This window comes from Telopea speciosissima, chromosome 11 (assembly GCF_018873765.1).
Source record: "Telopea speciosissima isolate NSW1024214 ecotype Mountain lineage chromosome 11, Tspe_v1, whole genome shotgun sequence".
Taxonomy (NCBI): domain Eukaryota; kingdom Viridiplantae; phylum Streptophyta; class Magnoliopsida; order Proteales; family Proteaceae; genus Telopea; species Telopea speciosissima.
This window is the reverse complement of record NC_057926.1, coordinates 2,565,391-2,578,951: the sequence shown is the minus strand read 5'-3', so window position 1 is coordinate 2,578,951 and position 13,561 is coordinate 2,565,391. Positions and strand designations below refer to the sequence as shown.

Below are 13,561 nucleotides of genomic sequence, written 5' to 3'. Positions count from 1 at the left end.
GATTATCTCTGTAGGGTGATTTAAACCCTAGGTCCCCTTTCCTCAGTTCCTGCTAACCAGTGAGCAATAAACCTGCAACCAGATTTAGTTCTGAGTTCTTCCCGCCAGACCAAGTTGCAGAAATAAATACTATTTATTTCCTTGACCTGATCATATATATTCAAGGGGTTAGTGGTTGCAAATCTAGACCTGAAATTTTAGATCGAACTGAGATCTATTGAGAGAGTTCTGTCATTCGATTCAACGCCGTTTCATTTACGTATTGGTCGAGTATCGTGAGATAGAAGAAGCAGCAATTTCTAGTATAACTAAGGTCCTCGTTTTCTGTTATTACATAAAATCTCTCATATTTATTATTTTGTTTTTGTTTAACCCCAGCTCGATTGTTCTCTTACCTTAGGGGTCTGATTTGTCTGTATGTTGAGTTATGTAATCCACAGGGGTATTATTGGGTTTTCCCCCCCTAGCCGACTCATTAATTAGAGTCGGTTTTGGTAAGGGTATTTCTGCAATATTTTAGTCTCCTCTTTTATTATAAATAAAGTGGCTTGGTGATCTTATTGATCACTCAAGCATTCATTCCTATAGGCTGCTTCATGGTATCAGAGCAGGAATTCTGATCTAAGTTACAATCTTCAGTTTTTTTTTTTTTTTTTTTCTCTTCCCTGCTGTCCATGACTTCTCCCTAGACCTCTTTTCTTCTTACCACAACTTCTTAAAACCTTCGCTCTCACTCTTGGCTCTTCTCAAACATTAAGGGCAGCACCATGAGGTGATCTTCTGTAGATCTAGATGCTGCCCTCCATCCTACCTCATTGAAGATGATGATTGAAGACAGGTGCTGACCAGATTCTGCCGGCAGGTTTTCCCCTCCTTGAAGATCGATTTTTTTTTGTTTTCTTTGGAGATTTTTTTCTGCTGGTTATTGGTCAACATCCATTCCTGGTTGAAGTCAGATTTGAAGCTGCGATTCCTCCAAATCAGGTTTTACCTAATTTTTTGACACAAATTAGGTTTTTTTATTGGCTCATCAGAAGGTGCTGATTTTTGGAGGACATCTTGGCCACTACTAGAGGGAGACTCGATCCAGTTTTTAGCCTTTTCTGACGGTTAAATTTGTGGGTTTTTTAAAACCCGTCTACCCACTCTCTTGCCATGATGTTTGATCTCACTACAGCCTCATCTCCATCAGATGGATCTGTTCATACTGAGAACCTTCTGTTAAATTATGTACACCAGAATACCCCCATGGTATTCTGGTCTTTTGGGTGTTTTATTTATTCTTTATTTATGTATTTCTGAGCAAGTGTAGAAATGTAATTAGGTTGTGACACTGTTCACATGAACAGTGTCGTGAACAGTGTTTCCCCTTGTAATCTCTTTTATTATTATTATAAATAGAGAGCTTGACTGATCTCATTGATCATTCAAGCATTATTCCACAAACCTGTTTTGTTAACAGGGCATCAGAGCCAAAATTTCTCTGATCTAAGTTTTCAAAACCCACCCCCTTCCTATCGTTTTTTCTTTCCTCCCCTTCTCTCGATTTCTTTTCTCTCCTTTTTTTTCCTTTGCTTCTCCTCCCTTCCTAAGGGCAACATTACAGCGGTGATCATATGATCTAGTTGCTGCTCTATTCCCACCTCTGTTTTTCCCCTTTATGAGATAATTTATTTGGTTCGATTATTGCTGGTTCCTGTCTGCGATTTTTGGAGTTTCCAGAATTTTGAAGCCCTAGCCACTACCATTGATCAAGGCTGGTTTTCTGCATATTGGACACTCATCTACGATCTGGACCAGCTGCCCTCAAGCTTCTTTTGGTTGTTGAAGACCCCTCCTCCCAATCGATTCCTCTTTTTCAGGGTTCTCTAAAACCCTGATCATTATCGATTTTTGGGAATTGGGCTGTTTGCTGCTGTTTTTTTATTGGAGCTTCTTCTCTTCATCAAGGACATCCTCTACAGGTTCCTGGACAGATTCAATCAAGCTTCTTTGTCAATTTTTTTTTGGATCCCCATCACCACATCGATCTCCAATTTCGGGTTCTCTTCCAAAACCCTGACATTGTCGATCTCTGTGGAAGGGATCTCTCTGCTGCTGCTGATTTTTTGGGAGCTGTTTTGCCCTTCATATTGGCTCACTCGACCTTGATTTCAGCTCTTGGTTTGGTGTAATTGCTGGTTTTTCATTCTCCGCAGCCTTGTTGCAACTATGGGTGACTCTGCTGATTCAACTGCAACTTCTAATCAACTTGGACATGAAAAATCAGATTATCATACTTTTTAGCCCAATCCCATCAAACTTGATGGCAGCAACTACCTATTGTGGTCTCGGTCAGCCTCTTTTGCTATTGCTGGCCGTGGTCTCACTGGCCACATTGATGGCACTGTTCCCATGCTTGCTGCCCCAGGTGCTGCCCTGACTCGCTGGCTTGCCAACAATGGTGTTCTCATGTCTTATTTGATTGGTTCTATGACTTCGGACATTGCACATGGGTTCCTCCTTTTTGATACAGCTTCTCAGGTTTGGTCAGCCTGTAAGGAAACGTACGGACAGCTTGGTAATGATGCACAGGTCTATGAACTCAGGAAGAAGGTTCTTCATACTATTCAGGGGGACTTAACAGTCTCTAAATATTATGCTACTCTGCGCAACCTTTGGCAACAGTTGGACCACTTCTCTGATTACCAACTTGATAATGCTACTAATCTGGCTGCCTATAAGAAACATGTGGATAAAATCAGGGTCTATGACTTCTTGGCTGGGTTGAATGTTGAGTATGACCCAATTCGTGTTCAAGTGTTGGGCCATTCCCCTTTTCCCACACTTGAGCAGTCTTATGCCTTGGTTTCCTCTGAAGAAAATCGTCGAGCTGCTATGTTGCACCCTGCTGTCCCTAACAGATCAGCCCTCCAGACTACTGTACCGGCTCCTTCTACACCAGTTGGCACTCTCTCTGTGGGTGGTACCACTATCGGCACCATTACTTGTGAGCATTGTCATAAGCCTTATCACACCAAGGACAAATGTTGGAAACTTTATGGGAAGCCCGCTGACTTTAAGGCTAAACGGGCTGCCAAGCGAAAACCAAAACCAAGGCCAATCACTTTGAGTCCGTCACCGCAGCCCCTACTACGACATCGGCCTATCTCAGGAGGATTTACAGGGCATTCCTACGTGTGCTAAAGTCTTCTCACTCGCCTCTCTCTGCACAGCTACGCCACTTCGTCTATTCCCTCGGGTTCACACTTTGCTCGGTCGGTATTTCGTTTGGTGGTCATGGTGCCTCTGTAGCTTCCCATCCTTGGATCATTGATTCTGGAGCTACAGATCACATGACCGGGTCCTCTAGTCTCTTCCATCGTTATTCTCCTACCTCTGGAAAAGACAAAGTCAAGGTGGCTGATGGTTCCCTTTCCTCCATTTCTGGAAAAGGAATCATTAACTGCACTCCTTCCCTTCCTTTGTCCAATGTTTTACATATTCCAAATTTTACTACTACCCTTCTTTCTATTAGTAGCATAACTCATGATCTTAACTGCAAAGTAACCTTTTTTCCTTCCCATTGTGTTTTTCAGGGTCTGGATTCTGGGAAGACGATTGGATTGGGTAAAGTGCATGGTGGCTTATACCTGCTTGACGATGGACGTCTCACTCCACCTCCATTACTACTACTACATCAGAATTCCTTAGTACCTTCTAAAATTTATCAGTGGCACTCTAGATTAGGTCACCCCCCCCCTTAGGCATCTTAGCATCTTTATTTCCTGCTTTGGTCAAACATTGTGATAAGACCGATTTCTTTTGTGAGGCTTGTGTTCTGGCCAAACAGACACGTTCAACTTATTCTATTTCTAATAAAAGGAGTTCTTCACTTTTTCACTTAGTGCATTCTGATGTTTGGGGCCCCAATCGTAAGACTTCGATTTCTGGTCACCGTTGGTTTGTCTCTTTTATTGATTGTCATTCTAGACATACATGGGTTTATCTTTTACACACCAAAGTCAAGTTTTTTCTTGTTTTCAGCATTTCCATAACATGGTCAAAACTCAGTTCAATGCTACTCTCAAAGTCTTGAGAAGTGATAATGGGACTGAGTATACAGAGACTCAATTTCAGAAATACCTTGCTGATAATGAGATTGTTCATTAGATAAGTTGTGTTGATACCCTAGCCCAAAATGGTGTGGCTGAAAGGAAGAACCGACACTTGTTGGAAGTGGCCAGGGCATTGATGTTTTCGCGCCATGTTCCCTCCCAATATTGGGGGGATGCTATTCTTACTGCAACCTATCTTATTAATCGGTTGCCTTCCCGTGTTCTTGACTCCCGCAGTCCGGCCGATATTTTACATGGGAATTCCACCTTTGTGGTTCCTCCCAAAGTTTTCGGTTGTGTGTGTTATGCCAGAGACACTAAACCTCATGGCAAATTTGATCCTCGTGGGTTAAGGTGTATTTTTTTGGGTTACTCTCCAACCCAGAAAAGTTATAAGTGTTACCACCCTCCTTCTCGTGGTACTTTGGTCAGTATGGATGTGGTCTTTCATGAAAGTATTGCCTATTATCAGTCTACACATCTTCAAGGGGAGAATTCTGGTTCCAGTGAAGATGTACTTGTGTTTCCTCCCCTTGAAATTCCTCCTTTAGCTGCTGCCCAGCCTCCTACCCCTGTTGTCCAGCCTCCTACCACTGCTGTCCAGCCTCCTTTGGCTGCTGTCCCTTCATCTGTAGGGACTCCTTTACAGGGGGAGTGTGTAGGAAATAATGGTGGTAATGATCATTGTCAGGGGGAGTTGACTCCAGTCCAGAGAACCATCAGTGAATTTCAGAAAAGAATAGACAACTCTAATATCATCACCTACAAGAGACACTCCAACAGAGGGCAGCATCAATCCACTGTGGCACCAATACCTATTCAATTGCCGACCTAGGAGTCAGATCCTCCTCCTCCTTGTGGTGAGACCTCTCCTTCCGATCTACCTATTGCTCATCGAAAAGGTACTAGGACTTGCACCCTGCATCCCATTTCTCGCTTTGTTTCTTATAGTTCTCTTTCTCCATCTTTTCGTGCATTTGTGTCCTCTCTTTCTTCTGTTTCTATTCCTAAAAACTGGCAGGAAGCTTATACAGATGGAAAGTGAAAGACAGCTATGTTGGAAGAAATGAGAGCTTTAGAAAAAAACAACACTTGGGATCTTGTAACCCTCCCTCCAGGAAAAAAACCAGTGGGATGTAAGTGGGTATGTGTGGTCAAACAAAAGATTGATGGGTCTGTGGATCGGTATAAGGCACGTTTGGTTGCAAAGAGTTTCACCCAAACATATGGGATTGACTATCAGGAAACTTTTGCCCCTGTTGCAAAATTGAATACAGTTCGGGTTTTACTATCGTGTGCAGTTAATCTTGGATGGGATCTCCAACAGTTGGATGTGAAGAATGCCTTCCTAAATGGGGAACTTTGTGAAGAGGTATACATGGATATTCCACCAGGTTTTTCTTCTGACAATAATGAAGGCAAAGTGTGCAAATTGAAGCGAGCACTGTATGGGCTGAAGCAGTCACCTCGAGCATGGTTTGGTCGGTTCCACAAGGCAATTACATTTGTTGGCTACAAGCAAAGTAATGTTGATCATACTCTGTTTATAAAGAGGGCTAGTGAGAAGCTCACTGCTCTTATAGTGTATGTGGATGACATTGTGGTTACAGGCAATGATGGGGATGAGATCAGCCGGTTGAAGAGGTTTCTTGGGCAGGAATTTGAGATTAAAGATCTAGGGCCGCTACGGTACTTTCTTGGGATTGAGGTTGCCAGATCTTCTAAAGGCATCTTTCTCTCCCAAAGGAAGTATGTCCTAGACTTGTTGGCTGAAACTGGTCTGTTAGGATGTCACCCTTCAGATACTCCTATGGAGGCTACTATTCGTCTCAAAGAAAAGGAGGGTGAACCTGTTAATAAAGGCCGGTACCAACGCCTAGTGGGAAAGCTGATTTATCTCTCACACACTCGTCCAAATATTGCTGTTGCTATGAGTACTGTGAGTCAGTTCATGCATGATCCCTATTCTTCTCACATGGAGGCTGTTCTTCGGATTCTCCACTACTTGAAGTCAGCTCCTGGAAAAGGCATTCTTCTGTCTCCTAATGGTAAACTACGGGTAGAGGCGTATACCGATGTTGACTGGGCTGGTTCTGCAGATCGGAAATCTATCTCTGGGTACTGTTCTTTTGTAGGTGGCAATTTGGTCACTTGGCGTAGCAAGAAGCAGAATGTGGTGGCTTGTTCTAGTGCTGAAGCCGAGTTTCGGGCTATGGCACAAGGCATTTGTGAGTTACTTTAGTTGAAAGGCTTGCTACAAGATCTTGGTGTTCCTGTTCATCTTCCCATGATATTGTACTGTGATAACAAAGCTGCAATCAGCATTGCACACAACCCGGTACAACATGATCGCACTAAACATGTTGAAGTGGACAGACGTTTCATCAAGGAAAAGTTGGAAGAAGGGTTGATTTGTGTTCCCTTTGTAAAGTCTGCTGATCAGGTTGCTAATATCTTCATTAAGGGATTATCTGGGAAATTGTTCCATCCCATTCTAGTCAAGTTGGACATGATTGATATATTTGCACCAACTTGAGGGGGAGTGTTAAATTATGTACACCAGAATACCATGGGGGTATTCTGGTCTTTTGGGTGTTTTATTTATTCTTTATTTATGTATTTATGAGCAAGGGTAGAAATGTAATTAGGGCTGTGATACTATTCACGTGAACAGTGTTTCCCCTTGTAATCTCTTTTATTATTATTATAAATAGAGAGCTTGACTGATCTCATTAATCATTCAAGCATTATTCCACAAACCTGTTTTGTTAACACCTTCCTTTCGCTGCCACTGCTATCAAGTTAGATGGGACTAATTATCTAATGTGGTCTCGATCTACTTACCTTACCATCGCTGGTCGCGGCTTTACAAGACATCTTACAACTACTCTTGTCAAACCTGAAGAAGAAGGTCCTGCCCAAGATCGATGGCTCTCCCATGATTCCATGGTAATGTCTTATCTTGTGAGTTCCATGCATCTTACTATTGGGCACTGGGTTACCTTCTGTTGGACACTATTGCTCAAATATAGAAAGCTGCAAAGGACACTTACTCCCAAGTTGGGAATGAAGTATATAAACTCCGAAAGAAGATTCATGATACCAAGCAAAATGAATTATCGGTCTCCCAATATTATACTGAGCTTCGTAAGTCCTGGCAAGAACTTGATCATTACTCAGATTATCAACCCATTAATTCTATTGATATTGCTGCCTACCGTAAACATGTTGATTAAATTCGAGTATTAGATTTTTTGGCTGGTTTTAACGTTGAGTATAGATTCTCAGCAGGGATCCTTTTCCTACTCTGGAGCAGTCTTATGCATTGGTTTAGATTGAGGATCGCCACCGTTCAGCTATGTTGCACCCTACACCCGCGGATCGATTAACCTTACATACTGGGTCTGGTTCGAATACTACTACCACTAACCTCCAAAGTTGTTAAGGAGACTGTCAAGTGTGGACATTGTGGTAAGCTGTGGCATACTAAGGCCACTTGGTGGAAGTTACACGGGAAGCCTGCTGATTTTGAAGCCAATTGAAAAAAGGGTGGCAGTAAGGGCCGTGGTTAGTCTACAGCTAAGGCCAATTAGTCACTGGTCTATCTCTGGAAGAACTTCAAGCTTTTCGTCGGATGTTAAAGGCCTCTTCTGCCTCTGCTGCCCAGTCCTCTACGCCTGCTGCCACTTCTGGTTTTGTTTCTAACTTTGTCTCAGGTATCTCTATTGGTGGTCATTGTGCATCGGCAGTCGCCAGTCCATGGATCATCGACTTTGGTACCACTGACCATATAACAAGTTCTTCTACCCTTTTTAATCAATACACTCCTTCATCCAGGAAGGATACAGTCCGGGTAGCAAATAGATCTCTTTCATCTATATCTGGAAAGGGGTCAATTTGTTGCTCCTCTAGTCTTACTTTAAAATTTGTCTCCACTAATTTATTGTCCATTAGTAGTCTTACTAAGGACCTGAACTGCAAAGTAACTTTTTTCCCTTCTCATTGTGTCTTCCAGAATCTGGTGAGAAGGAAGACGATTGGGGTTGGTAAAGTGCATGGTGGTCTCTACTTACTTGATGGTGGTTCACAACCTTCCGCTCCCGTTTCATCTCAAAGTCATCAATTACATTCTGTCTCCTCTGACTTATATCAATGGCATCGTAGGCTAGGACATCCTCCTATTGGGACTTTATCTCATTTGTTTCCCCAATTAGTTAAAACTTGTAATAAGAATGAGTTTTTCTGTGAAGCCTGTGTTTTGGCTAAACAGACTCGTTCCATTTATCCTTTATTTAATAAAAGAAGTATTTCCCTTTCATGTTGTCCATTCTGATGTGTGGGGCCTTGCCTAGAAAACATCCATTTCTGGTCATAAATGGTTTGTCACATTTATTGATTGTCATAGCCGTACAACTTAGCTGTACATGATGCAGCACAAGAGTGAAGTTTTTTGATGTTTTCAGCTTTTCACAAGCTCATTCAGACTCAATTCAATGCCACTTTGAAAATTCTCCGCAATGATAACGGCAGAGAATACATGGTAGGGAAATTTCAAAAATATATGGTTGATCATGGAATCCTTCATCAAACCAGCTGTGTCGACACACCTCCTCAAAATGGTGTGGCTGAAAGAAAAAATTTCCACTTCCTTGAAATGGCCCGTGTCTTGATGTTTGACCGGATTGTCCCTTCCCAGTACTGGAGTGACGCTATTCTTACTGCTGCCTTCCTAATCAATCGTTTGCCTACTCGAGTTTTGGGATCTTGTGCTCCTGTTGATGTCCTTCAGGGTTCTTCCGTTCTTATTCCCCCAAAGGTTTTCGATTGTGTATGCTGTGCTCGCAATCAACACTCTCATAGGAAGCTTGATACTCGTGGTGTCAAGTGTATTTTTTTGGGTTATTCTGCAAATCAAAAAGGATACAAATGTTACCATCCTCCATCTTGCCGTGTGCTAGTTTCCATGGACATCTTTTTTCATGTGTCCTTACCATATTATTTGTCGCCACATCATCAAGGGGAGCTTGACTCAATTTGTGAAGATGTGCCGGCATTACCTGCTGCCACACCACCATTATTTGCTGCCACATCATCACCTGCTGTACCTACTACACCACTAGCTTCTCCTTCCCATGTTCCTCTTCAGGGGGAGCAGCTGCCGGATCAAGGGCATTCTTTGGATACACTTCAGGGGGAGCAACCTATTCCTGGTTCTGTTAGACAACAGGTTGAAAAAATTCAGGGAAGATTCAATCGTCCAAATCTTCGTGTCTTCACTTAAACACCTAAAAAGCAAGTTAACACCACCACCATTACGATGCCTTTACTCATCCCGTCGCCGTCCTTTGAGCCAGAGCCTACTACTCTGTCTGGTAAGAATTCTTCTCTTGAATTACTTATTGTTGTCCGTAAAGGTATTCGGGCGTGTACCCAACATCCCATATCTCATGTGGTTTCCTATGGTTCTCTTTCTCCCTCTTATCATGTTTTTGTGTCTCCTCTTTCTTCTGTTTCTTTTCCACATAAGTGGCAAGAAGCCTTTGCAGATACAAAATGGAAAGCAACTATAATGGAAGATATGAAAGCCTTAGGAAAAAATAATATGTGGGACCTTGTTGTTCTTCCTCCAGGGAAAAAGCCAGTTGGATGTAAGTGGGTGTTTGTAGTCAAACAGAAGATGGATGACACAGTTGACAGATATAAGGCCAGACTTGTGGCCAAGGGTTTCACCCAAATGTATGGCATCGACTAGCAGGAGACCTTTGCTCCCGTTGCAAAACTGAGTACTGTTCGTATTCTAGTATCATGTGTTGTGAATTTTGGGTGGGATTTGCCGCAACTTGATGTTAAGAATGCTTTCCTTTATGGAGAGCTTGAGGAGAAAGTCTATATGGAAATTCCCCAGGATTTTCATCTGAAAAAACTCATGGGAAAGTTTGCAAACTGAAGCGTGCACTTTATGGGCTGAAGCAATCTCCACGGGCTTGGTTTAGTAGATTTCACAAGACCATGTTTTCAGTGGGTTACAAACAGAGTAATGTTGATCGTACTGTGTTTATCAAATGGTCTGGTGACAAGGTCACTGTTCTCATAGTTTATGTCGATGACATAGTACTGAGAGGGAATGATGGTGCTGAAATATTTCATCTGAAGAGTTTCCTTGGACGTGAGTTTGAAATAAAAGATTTAGGGAAATTAAGGTACTTTCTTGGGATTGAAGTTGCTCGTTTCTCAAAAGGCATCTTTCTCTCTCAAAGGAAGTATGTCCTAGATCTTTTATCTGAGACTGGTTTGTTAGGTTGCCATCCCTGTGATACTCCTATGGAAGCTGGTACTAGACTGAAGGATAAAGATGGTGCTTGTTGACAAAGGCCATTATTAAAGATTTGTGGGAAAATTAATATATCTCTCACATACTAGACCAGACATCACATTTGCAATGAGTTTGGTTAGTTAGTTCATGCATGGTCCCTATTCTACAAATATGGCTGCTATTTTTTGCATTCTTCATTACTTGAAATCAGCTCCAGGAAAAAGGGGTTTTGTTGTCCCTGCATGGTCACCTTCGTATTGAAGCATATACCGATGCTGATTAGGGTGGTTCTCCTGACCAGAAGTCTACTTTAGGCTATTGTTCGTTTGTGGGAGGGAACCTTGTCACATGACGCAGCAAGAAACAGAATGTTGTGGCAAGGTCCAGTGCTGAAGCAGAGTTCCGTGCTATGGCACAAGGAATATGTGACTTGTTGTGGATTCAAGGATTACTTCAAGACCTTGGTGGTGTTCGTCTGCCCATTATGGTAAGGTCCAGTGCTGAAGCAGAGTTCCGTGCTATGGCACAAGGAATATGTGAGTTGTTGTGGATTCAAGGATTACTTCAAGACCTTGGTGTTGTTGTTCGTCTCCCCATGATGTTGTACTGTGATAACAAAGCCGCAATCAGTGTTGCCTAAGGGTGTCAATTTGGGACCAGAATCGGGAACCGTCCCAGTACCGTCCCGCTAAAACCCGGTACCGTACCGTCCCATTAATATTGGGATCTGATTTTGGTACCAAATGATAAATGGGACGGGACGGTTCTGGGACGGGATTCCCAACGGTACCAGTATCGAAATACCGGTTAGGTACCGGAACTACTAGTACAGTTTAAAAAGAAAACATATATAAGATTTACGGCTCATTAGGGTTTCACTCAATTCACTAATTGTCCTTTGAAGCTTAATGGGAAGAGGAACAACCACAGTTTGAAGTCTCTTGAACAATCAAAAGCACTAAGGTAGTAATCTCCGCAACAACCAACCATCCATCCACTTGTAGTCTTCTTTCTTTCCTCACACAGCCTACCAATCCCTCCTCCCTCGAAACTCTAGATCTACCAGGTTCTTTCGTTTTCACTTCTTACCATGAGGGATTTTTAATTCCTTCCATTTGGGTTTGTTTATTTGGTTATCATTAGTTCTTAGTTATAATCTTGAGAAGCTTATTGCATATGATTTTAAGGAGTTTGAAGAAGTAAAACTATGGTTTCATATTTTAAGTTGCTTTATAAAGCAGAAGACAACTTAGATTTCATTATAGTGAAAAAAAATCCACAACACTAACAAACCCGCCTTGCTAGGAACCATTCAACTTTTTCTCCCTTTTCTACAGTGCCTAGAACCCTTTAGGAACCGGTACCGTCCCGTCCCATTAGTAATTGGGACCGGGATCGAGGTTTGGTCCCTTAACCCAGTGCAGCATGACCGTACGAAACATGTGGAGATCGACAGACACTTCATCAAAGAGAAGCTGGAAAGTGGACAGATTTGTATGCCTTTTGTCAATTAGTAGATGTATTCACTAAGGGCTTGGGTGGGAAATTTTTTCATCCTATTTTGTCCAAGTTGGGCATGTGTGATATCTATGCACCAACTTGAGGGGAAGTGTTGAGTTATGTAGCCCACAGGGGCATTATTGGGTTTTTCCCCTTTTGCCGACTCATTAATTAGAATCGGTTATGGTTGGGGTATTTCTGTAATATTTTAGTCTCCTCTTTTATTATAAATAAAGTGCCTTGGTGATCTTATTGATCACTCAAGCATTCTTTCCTAAAGGCTGCTAACACCCTATAACTACGAAATTGTCACTACCATTATTATTTTAGTTCATTATCATTTGGGTGGGCTCATAGCAAACCTATAATCAGGGTTTTGAACCCTGGGTTGCATTATCTTGTAACAAAGCCAAACCTAGCCATGGAAACCTATGTTTCCAAGGCCAGAGTTTGTTTGCCCAATGGAAGAACTGTTGTTCTATTCATAAATGAAGGGAAAAGTGTGAATCTCTATTACAGTCCATGGTGGAGATGTTGTCTAGACAAATTAAATCATCATTGAATCTGAAGGTGATGCCTTCGTCAAATTTTAAATTTCTCAATACTTTGATTATGCTCATTGTGAGTTGTTTGATTCTTCCAAATGCATCATTAAAGTTGGTCGACAGTGCTTGGAAGTGCTAAAGGGTGTAGATGTGCACTCTAAAACCTTCTCACAAACAACAACCTTTAGTTTTTCAAGGACTGGTAGACGGAGTATGCTTAAAACCAAAAGAGGCAACACCAACAATCCAGTCACAAGAACAACCACTAGTAACAGCAAAGGTTGTGGTTCATGATGTGGATACAACCCTACCTGTTCAATTCCCTTCCAAAGAACATGAGGTTGTGGCTGAAGCAATAAAGCAGCGATGGATGTGCTACATAATGAATTTGTTATTCCCCTCATATTTTAAGATGAGGATGTATCATCAATCTGAACCTGGTTCGCCATAGTGGTATGGAGCATTAAATATTATTCCTAGCTACTGTTTCTGTCCTACAAAACTCGTCTGCAAGTTTTTCTCAACAATGAGAGAATTGATGCAGTAGCACTTCCGTGGACTGGCACAAACCCGTTTGTGAGCTTAGACTGAGACGAGCAGGGTCCAAATCTGGTTTTGGTCCAGTAGGATATTTAGGCATTAATTTGGGTTGATAAAACAACAGCATAGCCTTTTCCCCAACTAAATGGAGTCGGCTACATGGATCCTTGCTCTCCAATTAGCTCTATTTGAAGTCATACAAGATACGAGACCTAAGCTATGCATGTCTTTCCTCACCACTTCACTTAGGGTTAATTAGGCCTGCCGCTAGCTCTTTTAGCTCTTTCAATCTGAATCAAATCACTCCTTCGACTGGAGCATCCCAAGGCCTCCATTGAACATGGCCATGCCACCTCAAACGACTCTCCCGTACCTTATCATGTATCGGGGCGAATCCCAACTCAGCTCTAATATGGTCATTCCTGACTTTATCCTCTTAGTTTTGCCACACATTCATCTCAACATCCTCATCTCCGATTCTTTGCTATACTTAGTTTATCTATATGACGCTTTTTAACTGCCCAACATTCCGCACCATACATCATAGCCGGTCGTATGGCAGTCCT

The 13,561-nt window shown here is 42.2% G+C and overlaps 1 protein-coding gene across 3 annotated transcripts in view; it reads left to right on the top strand.

Moving 5' to 3' along the window:
* Positions 1–13,561, top strand: part of LOC122646282 (protein SAWADEE HOMEODOMAIN HOMOLOG 2) — a 54,941-nt gene that overhangs the window by 25,559 nt on the left and 15,821 nt on the right. The window lies entirely within an intron of this gene.